Here is a 12613-nt window from a genome sequence, read left to right on the forward strand (position 1 = left end):
GCAGCATGGTCATGAATGGAGATGAATAAAGTGAAAGCAGCAGTAGACTAGGAAGTTGATGCAGGCCTGACATGAGGGAAATACAGAAGATAATACAGAAATACAGAGGATAAAATATTTTCAATGACCTGTGTAGAATTAATCATGTGAACAAAGAAAGAAGATCGGCCATATGAATGTGAGATTCTGCAACTCAAAGTTTCAAATGAGATGTGTAATAAAACAAAGAAACTGTGAATGTTGCTTTCATTACCATGTATTTTCTCCTATCACAATATCTTCCTATGTTGAGGGAACTTGTTTAGGAAATTGGTGAGCATTTTTCTGAAACTTGGATATACAAAACATACCACAGAATCAGAGAGGTCTGTTGGAGAAGTTTAGTGTCAGAGCAATTGGATAGCAGGCAAAAGGTTTTCATTCAGTGACTGACATTGAGAAGAAAATTAAAAAAAAAAGAAAAGTCATGGAAATATGAGAAAACATTCATATGTGCAAGTATAATCTTGATTCATAACTCTTAGTTGAAATTTCTGGAAAGACTTTTCTTCAACAAATAATGAATTTGTTTTTACAAGAGAGGAGTAAAATAAATTACATATTATCAATCATTGCTTCATTTATAGCTACATACTTACCATACCAGTGGAGAAGGCATGAAAAAAGTGAAGCATAAACCACAACACAGGATTTATGGTACTAGTAGATACACAAGGTGTATCATAGTATAGTGAACTTTACCTTGTAGATGATCAGGTTTTTCTCTGTCACAGACTGGATTTGACCTCCTGGGTTCAAGAAAAAACCATATCCTCATTTTCCCAGGCATCTCAAACCTAGCCCTGCTCCCCTTAAATTCTTTCTGAAATTCAGTGCCATAATCCAACTAACCATTGTAATGACACCAATTTGGGAAATTTACGGTTAGAACCCTCTATGATATAAACTCTTTTTAAACTTCTTCATGTTTTTACAGAAATATTTTGAAACATGGCTGCAATCATCAACACACATGTTGGGGCAAGTCCTCCCAACACATTGTGGAAAAATATATCGTGTGTGAGGAATTTAATAAAATAAAGTTTTATTTTCCCAATGATCGTTTTAAATTAAGCATAATTTTAGGTGAGTATATGTATAATTTGAAATACTTTATTGCAGTTAGTGTGTGGGGCTGTGTATTTTATGCAGGGACATGTGTATCCTTGTCAAGTACTACAGAAATTTCTTTAAACCCCATGTCTTCATCCTTAGAGACAGTGTTTGTAAATTCCCATGTTTGCTCACAACCTGACAGGGGCCTGCCTCTGTCCCTTAAGTACCTGCAATTATAGGTGTGCCCCTCTGAACCCAGTACATATAGACATCATTGAGGTGTAATTTTATTGATTCCATACTTCAAAGCACCACTAGTGGAGATAGTAGATGCTACCATGTACAAGGCCTATAATAACTCACAGGTTGATCCACTCAAGGTGAATGACTATCCCATGAAATTTTCATGGTTATTGTTGTTATTTTTGACATGAACTTCTTGTTCTTTCCCTAGGGTTACCTCAGATAATTACAGCTTCCATACTGGATAACAATCAACATGTGACCTGTAAAGCATTACTTTTCCTGTCCAGCCATCAGTTCCTGGACTTGGGGGTACCACTTTTACATTATGTTACTCTCAAGAGTTTTACTTATTTCCCCTCATATTTGAGTTTTTGGTTAAGAGCTAAAGGAGATAAAAGATGCAGGGAGGGATAGAGTCTTTTCTAGATGGTGATGAATGGGGACTTCAAAATTGAGGTTATCAGCTAGAGACAGGAAATGCTGAGAGCATGAAAGACTATACATAGAAAAGGTTTTAAATGGAAGGTGTTTCTGTAATGATATAGGGATTGGGAAAGAGAACTTCCAGAGGATGTAGCAAGCTGAGAGAGAACAAGAGTCAGAATGATGCCAAATTTGTGTTATAAAAGATTTACAGTAAATGTAAGATGCTTGGACATCCAAGTTTTAAAGAGAGCTGATGGTCATTATGCACAGTATATGCATGAAGAGCAGGACCAATGTCATTGCTACATGAGTATGTGAATAGAGAGGCATGGGCATGAATGGAGATGAACAGTGAGAAGGCAGCAGGGCACTAGGAAGTTGATGCAGGCCTGATTGGAGGGAATGTTTCCAGAAATGGAGGACAGAAAAAATTTAGTGACTTGTGAAGAATCAAGGTTAAAAGAAGAAAGAAAGAAGCTGAGTCAAAGGAAAATGAGATTCTGCCCAAGTGTAACTGAAGGTTTCAAATGTATTGTATAATAAAATGCAGCAAATGTGAATGTTGCTTTGATTTACCAAACAGTTTCTCCTATGGCAATAAATTCCTATGAAGAGAGAGATCTTTTAAGACCTTGTTGGACATTTTTCTGAAACTTGGACATACAAAACCACAACACAATCAGAGAAGTCTGTGGCAAAGTCTCTGTGGGAGAGGTTCTGTGGGAGAGCAACTGCTTAGAATGCAAAAGGATCTAAGCCAGTTCCCACCACTGAGAAGTACATAAGCAAACAAAACATGTCATAGAAATATGAGCAAATAATTCATTGCTATGTGCAAGTATACAAGTATATCCTTGGTTTATTACGTTTACTCAAAATTTCTAGAAATGCTAAGCTACTGTAAAGAATGGATTCATTTCACATGAAATCAGTAAAATAAATGATATATGTGTTGTGTAAAGCCACAAGACTCAAAAGTACTAAACAAAATCAGGAACATAGGTTCTGTAAAATTCACAGTGAAGTATCCAATGATAAAATCATTTTGAAATGACCATTAAAACAAAGACATTTTATATATTCAATGTCAAAATGCAGAATGCTGGAGAGAAGAGTGATATGTGCACAGGGGAGGAAAGAAGAAACCTGAAGATTTCAATGACAAAGCTGAAGTAATCTTGTGTTAAACCTAAACAAATTATTTAATTCATTTAATTATAGATATGTATCATGTTCCTCATTTGTCTTATAATTAGTAACTCTATAGTGCTGATGAGTTTCCAGGGAATGTATGCTTCATTTATCACCAAAGAGTGTTTCTGAACTAATTAACTCAGATATGCTTTAGAATAACAGGTAATACATATATGGTTGTTTTTTTCATACCCATATGGGATACTGGTGAGATTTCTTTTCCTTTATCCTCTGGTTTACCCAACATCAAATTTTTTTCCACTCTTGTGTGAAGATAGAGGTTCCATATCTAAGAAAAACATGAGAAAGCCTAAAGAATTTTGATATGGCAATCCAAAGAAAAAGTGATGTGAAAGTTCACAGAATTGTGAAATACCAATTTTAGGTATTGTGTTTCAAAGTCTTTGGTATATACACTAAGAAAAACAGTCTTGGTGTTTCAGGATTAAATTTGTAAAAAATTATGTCTAAAAAATGAGGTTGGTGTGAGATTCCTAGACAGGTTTTCAAGTATTTTCTAAAAGGGTTGGCTGATCAGAAAATTCTGTATCTAGAGATCATAGTTTAGTACACTAATAGACTGTACTCAGGGACAAGGCTTCATTTTAAAGAACCAATAGAACAGTAGTAATAATAATACTATTAAAATGAAAATTTTAGCTGTCTTTAAAACAACTAATTCTTCAAAAAGACTATGTCACTCATCTGAATCATTCATATGCATGTCACACACATTGTAGGGAATCATTCATATTCATATCACACACATTGTAGGGACTTATAGGTACAGAGGAGAGATTGGTAGATAATGGACTGTAATGATTCTTCCAGTCCCTACTGGTTTCAAATCATTTCTGGGCCAGGAATAATCTTGCCTTTGGTTTGAAGGCAGGTACACAGAAAGAAGCTGAATTGTGTTCTCAGTTTCCTCATTTTTCACCTCCAAAATCACCTAGCTAACTTCTTTCATTTCTTCCTCATTTTCCCTTCCCTTTAGCTTTTCAAAAAAAAAATTAAAACTGGGGTCTTAATTTTGCAGTTTTCCATTCTTTGTATGGATTATTCCTCTTGCCTGCCAATGAAAAATATTTATCTTAGAAATATGATTTCTAATTCTTTATCTTTTGCATTTTTCACACTGAGAGACATGCTCAGAATTATAGCATTATTTATGCTGGCATGTCATCTTCTTGTACCCTGATGTGTAGGATACACTAGTGCTCCTAGCAAAGGGAAACTCTTTCTTTTGCTATGAAAAAAAAAATGCTGTCTGCACACCAGGATCACTGGAATCACCTTAGAATTAAAAAAAAGTAGAAAAAAAGACCTGTTGAATCAGAATAAGATTGTGAACATGGCCCCAATAGATGATGCCTTACAGTTTGAGAGTTCCAAGTGTGAACTTTTGGGGCCTCCACTACCTCTACCTTAACTTGAATGTAGCTCTGGGTTTCTCCCCAGGATATCCCTCTCAAATGAAAAATTAGAAGGAGCGGTAATCTTTCCAAAGTTAATTTTAGATATCTGCAGACTTGAGTGCCACTCCATAATCATTCATATTTCTTTCTACTTTCCTAATTTATGTTTCTGTCATACAAATTTTTCATAGGTAAAAGCAACATGTTTTGAGTCATTATAATGTACACATGGATAATCTTTTGTGGTAAACAAATGTAGCAATGTGGGATTACTTCTTCACTCCTCAATTTCTTTCCAACTGTGACTAAGTCAGAAAGGTAGGGAAATTTTTATTCTCTCCCTCATTCAACTTTGGACCTGGAAACTCAAATGCTTCCAGTTTTAAAAACATTGCTCTTTTCCCTGCTTATCTGTGACTTTAATGTCCTTCCTTCTACTGAGTAAAACTATTCCTTCTTCCTTCAACTCCCTGACATCAATGCCTTTCTCAGTGTTCATTCCATCTTCTCTTTTATCTCAACTTTCTTTTGATTGAAGCATGTATCACAATGCAACTCATAATTCAGTTTCTCTAGTAATATCCCCAACTTAACATGTGGCAGAAACCTAATAAGATATGACTCATATTTTTTTGTCCTTACAAGCTATTTAATAGGTACATTCTTTGAACAATTAGAATATACTAGAGCTCATGTTTTAAGGCAATAGTCTCACCAATATATTTTGCATCATTTCTGGTTCTTACCTTCTATATGTCCATTTATTCTCTTCTTTGCTCCTGGATAGGACATACCAGATAAACACAAAGCACAAACCTCTGGATGTTGTACACAGATACTCTGGTAAAAGTAATGGCAATAATGAGTTGCATAAAGATTTCATCATCACTCTTTATTCATAACCATATATATGTCATGGTGAAATCACTGAAATTGGAAATTAGAAGAGTGCACTTTCAGCAAGAAAATTTTCCCTGAGTCACACTGTCCTAGTCACTCCAGAATGATATGAGTTCTTATATTCTTCTGGCTACTAATGGAGTAAAATCAGGATGAGGGACCTAAGAAATGTGTTCCCTCTCAACAAACACAATGATGTGCATATATATCCAAAACAAGTATCATCAATTTTTAGTCAGTAAACTTTGTATTGCCCCACAGTTCTACAAACACTGTAGAAATCTTTGAAATTGTTTGAAGAAATGTACTTGATGTTATAGAGCAATTTTAAACACTTAAAGGTCAAATTTCTTGTCATAAACTATAATACTGGATTTGAGAAGAGAGTTTCAATTCTATCACCTTGTGTAGGAATGATAAAGTGCTGCACTTGCTTCATTTGAGTCATCAGAGTATATCAAAATTTAACTTCTTCAGCAATGTATTTACTGAGTCAAAATCTCATTTAAAAATGGGAAAATATACTAAGGAAACATGTCTGTGTTTAATTAAACATAACATCACACCACACATACTCCCACTGATGAAAAATTATAACAGTGAGGGAGTAGTGCTGGGTGAGAATTCAAGTGACAGAGATTCCAGAAGTTCTAGGGAGGATCAGGTGGAATGATATTTTCAGGCAGTTCCCAGAAGTCAAAGATTTTGAAATCAAGTTATATCTGTCATGCTCCAAGACAGCGTGTAAAAATTCCTCAAAACTTAGAATCATACACACTACAAGGTCACTGACTACAGGATTCTGTAAGTGGGGTCTGAATTACAGACTAGTCCTCAGCCTCCACCATCCAGAGGGTTTATCAGGCAATTCTTCATTAGATAGACTCACATCTGTGAGTAGAAAAACCAGTACTGAGATTGCATTTCCTCTGCAACTTTCAGTGTTCCCTCAGCATTCTCTGGGTCATGTGGGGGAACAAGGAGCTCAGCTTGTGTGCTCCACCACCACGTTAGGCCTGTTTGAGCTAGAGCAGATAAGGAAACTGCTGGATCATATTTGCTTCCCCAAATTCCCTAAAAGCTGTATGTTTCCAAACTTAGAAATCCTAGATGGAAGTTTCTCTATTTCTTTCACATTAATATAAGAACATTCTGAAGATTTGTTGTTGTTCTTGTCATGTTTTTGGTCTGCTGTTTGTATGAGATTTCCACATTGTTTTTTCATGTTCTATCTAAATTTTTAAGATAGTTTCATTCACACCTTTTGTTTTGGTCCATGGATTTCTTCTTATTCTCATTTTAAATCCTTTCTTATTCTCATTTTTATCAAATTTTATCTTCACCTCCTCTTCAGTCTCTGCTTGTCTTCACTGCTTGTCTTTCATTCATCTTTCTTTTTGAAAACTGATACTGATAACTTTATTAACCCTAAGGTCTTTTTTTTTCTAAGTCAAGTGTATACTGTTTTTTCTATTCCTTCTTTTCATTTTGTGGTTTTCAAGTGATCATTTAAAACATACATTTTATTTATAGGTAATAAATATTTTCTTTAAAGGTGTGATTGTTGTTGGGGTTATTATCTGTCTTTAAAGACATGCTGGTGAGAGAAACTTGAATATAGAACATGATCATGTGTGGACTTGATGCTGGGATATAACCTGTACTCCGGATATATCCCAAAGATAAATCTGCACACTAAAAGTACACACAAATGCCAGTGGAAGAGAAATTCATTTGAATGCATGCAAAAACTCAGTTTACTAACAAAGACAACAGGAGAAAAGGAGTGATTAAGATACCACAAAAATTTTACAAGTTCCCAATAACTTTATCCAAGATCTTCTTTCTAGCATCCACTGAAGAGGTAGAATAAACATGTTTAGTAATTTATTGATTTCTCGCATGGAAAAAAAAGAAGTATAAAGTTGTTTCTGATTCCATTAGTAGGCAACTTGTATGTCTGATTTAAGTCTATTGTCAAGGGAGAATAAAATCTTGAACACAGGCATGGGTAAATGGTAATTCAAAAATGAAATTTTGAGCTTTTGGGATTGATGGTCTTTTAACATTGAATGTGTTCATTGGCCATTTCAGTTATGTATTTTCGTACTTTCAACTGTTTCTTCCTAAGTCTAAAATTTATTTCTTATCATATAAGGAGGTCACAAAGAAGAAAATAAACAATATTTAAATGACTTCCTCAATTGCTAGGATACGGTTTGCCATTAATCTTCCATAATTACTAATATGATTTTCATGTTGCTGTCTAGTTAATTTTTTTTAGATTAAGTGTTAAATTATAATGTTTGATTCCTGAAACAGTATTCCATGAGGTCATTTCATTTGGTCTAATTTACCTTCTGGAAGCAAGGAAAAGAGAAATAGACCAGGAATTTAAATTGACACATTTACATACCTGCTACTGGGTATTTTCTGTGCTATCATCCTCTTCTGCTCTTCTACTGGTGACATGTGCAAATGTGACTCTGCTAATATATGCATAGGTTTACATTAATTACTTAAAATTGTTAGAGTGAAAAATCTATCCAAATCAAAAGGAATATTTGTAATAATCATATTTCTTTTTCACAATTATAATTTTTAATTAAGCTTAATTTTTGGTGAATGCTTATGCTGTTTGAAACATTGTATTATTGTGTCAGCCTGGTGATCATTCCCAGGGACATGTATATACTGTAAATTTTAGACCTTTTTTTAAATTTGAAGATAGGGGTTTGTAAATTCCCTGGCTGACTGGAAACCTGACATCAGCTTGCTTTATTCTCCCATGAATTTGCAAACACAGTTATGCCTCCCTGCATCTGTGGTATATTGGTTTATTTAGGGAGTAATTAGGCTACTCCAATACTGCAGAGACACTTGAGTTCACCATGTTCAATACATATAATGACTCAAAGGTTCACCCACTCAAGAAAAGGGGATATTTTGCAGAAAAAAAATATTAAAATTTCAATGAAAAGAAGAAACTTCACACTGTTCACTGAATTTGTCCTAAGAGTAATTTTTCAAGGACCAACGTCTGCAAAAAAACACTGATCACATTCCTTTTCCTATCCTTTTCCCTTTCAGTCTGCCTCTGTGGAGTGCTTTGCAGGAAAACCATCCCAAGACAAAACCAATCAGTTTCTAACAAAGTTATATTTTCATATTTAAAACAATACTGCCAGAAGATTTAATTGCATGTCAAAACCTGCCATCCTGGTGGGTATCATCAGAGAAAGATTTCCCTCATCTTTGTAAGCAAGAAAAGGGTTCTGGCTGAAATCTGACCAGAGAAATTTATCAGTGATCAATGGTGGCCTGGGGAAGGAGTAGAGGCAAGAAAATCTTGGACATATTATATTCTCAGGCCATTATTATATAAGAAGACTGTTGGGTTAATTCAATCCTGAATCTTAAGCCTTTATAACCACAATCGATTCATTTTTGACCCACTCTGCCTTCTCTTGGACACTCTCTATCAAAAATACTAACCGGGGTCTGGGGATATAGTTCAGTTGGTAGAGTGCTTTCCTTGCAAGTACAAGGCCCTGCGTTCAAATCCCCAGCACCACACACACACACAAAAAAAATACTAACCAACAGGTATGTGGCTAAAATGAAAGTTCCAGAGACCTGTGATCTCAGGGACTGTGGAGGCTGCTGCAGCAGGTTCTCCAGTTCAAAGTCAGCTTCCCTAAATTAGGGAGGGCCTAAGCAACTTAAGATAGACCATGTCTGTAAATATAAACATACAAAGGAAAGAGGTGATGGCTCAGGGGATATGAGACCTTAGGTACAATACATGCTAGCCAAAAAAAAAAAAAAAAAGCCTCACCCAATTTTCAAACTTCCTGTGGTCCTGTTTACTGCATATCCTCTGAGGAATCATTGCACTGGATTAGCTTCCAGAAAGCATAAAAACTTTAAAATTTTAAAACACAAAGTAAAAATTCACTAAAAAATCAATAAAGAATTTTCTGAACATGAAGAACAAAGGATACTCAGAAAACACAGAGGACAAGATATCTTTTCCTGAGTAGAAAGCAAACTTTATTTCTTTAAGAGCTCAAACAACCTAACTTTATCTCTTTTTTTTACTGTAATTTATTATATTTTGAATTGAAAAATTATATTTGTACATAATTGTAAAGTATAATGTGATGTTATAATATGTATACATTGTGGAATGATTAAATCAAGCTACATATACATACTTCACATACTTATTTCTCTCTGGTAAGAATTTATATATATATATATATATATATATATTTACTATTGTAAACAAATGGGATACATGTTGTTTCTCCATTTGTACATGGAGTCAAGGCATACTATTTGTATAATCATAAATTTACATAGGGCAATGTTATTTGAATCATTCTGTTATTTTTTCCCTTCCCCCATCCCTTCTACCCCTCTTTTCCCTCTATACAGTTCTTCCTTCCTCCATTCTTACCATCCTCCTTATCCCTAAACCTAAACCTAACCCTATCCCTAAGGCTAACACCTCCCACCCCCCATTATATGTCCTCATCTGCTTATCAGCGAGATCATTCATCCTTTAGTTTTTTGAGATTAGCTTATCTCACTTAGCTTGATATTCTCCAATTTCATCCATTTGCCTGCAAATGCCATAATTTTATCATTCTTCTTGGCAGAGTAACATTCCATTATATATATATGCCACAGTTTCTTTATCCATTCATCAACTGAAGGACATCTAGGTTGGTTCCACAATCTGGCTATGGTGAATTGAGCAGCAATGAACATTGATGTGGCTGTATCTCTGTAGTATGCTGATTATAAGTCCTATGGGTATAGGCCAAGGAGTGGGATAGCTGGGTCAAATGGTGGTTTCATTTCAAGCTTCCCTACACTGCTTTCCAGAGTGGCTGCACTAATTTGCAACCCCACCAGCAGTGTATGAGTGTACCTTTTTCACCACATCCTCACCAACACCTATTGCTGCTTGTGTTCTTGATAATCGCCATTCTAATTGGGGTGAGATGAAATCTTAGGGTAGTTTTGATTTGCATTTCTCTTATTACTAGAGATGTTGGACATTTTTTCATTTATCTGTTGATTGCTTGTATATCTTCTTCTGTGAAGTGTCTGTTCATTTCCTTAGCCCATTTGTTGATTGGATTATTTGTATTCTTGGTGTAGAGTTTTTGAGTTCTTTATAGATTCTGGAAATTAGCGCTCTATCTGAAATATGAGTGGCAAAGATTTTCTCCCACTCTGTAGGCTCTCTCTTCACATTACTGATAGTTTCCTTTGCTGAGAGAAAGCTTTTTAGTTTGAATCTATCCCAGTTGTTGATTCTTGCTTTTATTTCTTGTGCTATGGGAGTCCTGCTAAGGAAGTCTGAGGCTAAGCCAAGTTGAAGGTTTGGACCTACTTTTTCTTCTAAGATGCAAGGTCTCTGGTCTGATTCTGAGGTACTTGATCCATTTTGAGTTGAGTTTTGTGCAGGGTGAGAGATAGGGGTTTAATTTCATTCTGTTGCAATATGGTTTTCCAATTCTCCCAGCACCATTTGTTGAAGAGGTTCTCTTTTCTCCATTGCAAATTTTTGGCCCCTTTGTCTAGTATGAGAAAATTGTATTTATTTGGGATTGTGTCCGTGTCCTCTATTCTGTACCATTGATCTACCTTTCTATTTTGGTACCAATACCATGCCATTTTTGTTACTATTGCTCTGTAATAGAGTGGAAGATTTGGTATTGCGATACCCCCTACTTCACTCTTCTTACTGAGGATTGCTTTAGCTATTCTGGGTTTTTTATTCTTCCAGATGAATTTCATAATTGCTTGCTCTATTTCTGTAAGGTACATCATTGGGATTTTAATTGGAATTGCATTGAATCTGTGTAGCACTTTTGGTAGTATGGCCATTTTGACAATATTAATTCTTCCTATCCAAGAACATGGGAGATCTTTCCATCTTCTAAGGTATTTTTTTAATTTCTTTCTTTAGTGTTCTGTAGTTCTCATTGTAGAGGTCTTTCACCTCTTTTGTGAGATTGATTCCCAAGTATTTTTTTTTGATGCTATTGTAAATGGGGTAGTTTTCCTAACTTCTTTTTCTGAAGATTCATCACTTATGTATAAGAATGCATTGGATTTATGACTATTGATCTTGTAACCTGCTACTTTACTGAATTCACTTATGAGTTCTAAAAGTTTTCTGGTGGAATTTCCAGGTTCTTCTGAATATATAATCATTTCATCAGCAAACAGGGATAGTTTGAGTTCTTCTTTTCCAATTCGTATCCCTTTAATTTCTTTGGTTTGTCTAATTCTCTGGCTAGAATCTGAAGGACGATGTTGAATAGAAGTGGTGAAAGAGTGCATCCCTGCCTTGTTCCAGGTTTTAGGGGGAATGCAGAAAGCAAACTTTATTTTGTATGAAATTAAGCTTTGCACTTTCAAAATATAAAATACCAAAGCTTTCCTAGGTCAAACAAAATTGAGAACTATCCACCTTCACATAAAAACAAAAAACAAATAAAATAAAAAAATAGTAAAATCAAAATATTCAAGACAAGGTTCAAAAATAATAATGTAAAATCTAGAATGAGTGATTCATTCTGTTTATACCACTCAATTTGAGAAATATAATCCATGGCAAATTTAAAAATACAACGATACACCAAGAAAGAGAACAAAAAAAAAAAGGGAATTAACCATTAAAGGAATTAAGATAAAACCTACATTTAAAAAACCTTCCTTCGTGTAGAGTTTTTTGAGTTCTTTATAGATTCTGGAAATTAGCGCTCTATCTGAGGTATGGTTGGCAAAGATATTCTCCCACTCTGTAGGCTCTCTGTTCACATTTCTGATAGTTTCCTTTGCTGAGAGAAAGCTTTTTAGTTTGAATCTATCCCAGTTGTTTACTCTTGCTTTTATTTCTTGTGCTATGGGAGTCCTGTTAAGGAAATCTGATCCTGAGCCAACAAGTTGAAGATTTGGACCTACTTTTTCTTCTATAAGATGCAGGGTCTCTGGTCTGATTCCAAGGTCTTTGATCCATTTTGAGTTGAGTTTTGTGTAGGGTGAGAGATAGGGGTTTAGTTTCATTCTATTGCATATAGTTTTCCAGTTTTCCCAGCACCATTTGTTGAAGAGGCTATCTTTTCTCCATTGCATATTGTTGGAACCTTTGTCTAGTATGAGAAAATTGTATTTATTTGGGTTTGTGTCCATGTCCTCTATTCTGTACCATTGATCTACCTGTCTATTTTGGTACCAATACCATGCTGTTTTTGTTACTATTGCTTTGTAGTAGAGTTGAAGATCTGGTATTGCAATACCCCCTGCTTCGC

The sequence above is a fragment of the Sciurus carolinensis genome, unplaced genomic scaffold (genome assembly GCF_902686445.1).
Source record: "Sciurus carolinensis unplaced genomic scaffold, mSciCar1.2, whole genome shotgun sequence".
NCBI lineage: Eukaryota > Metazoa > Chordata > Mammalia > Rodentia > Sciuridae > Sciurus > Sciurus carolinensis.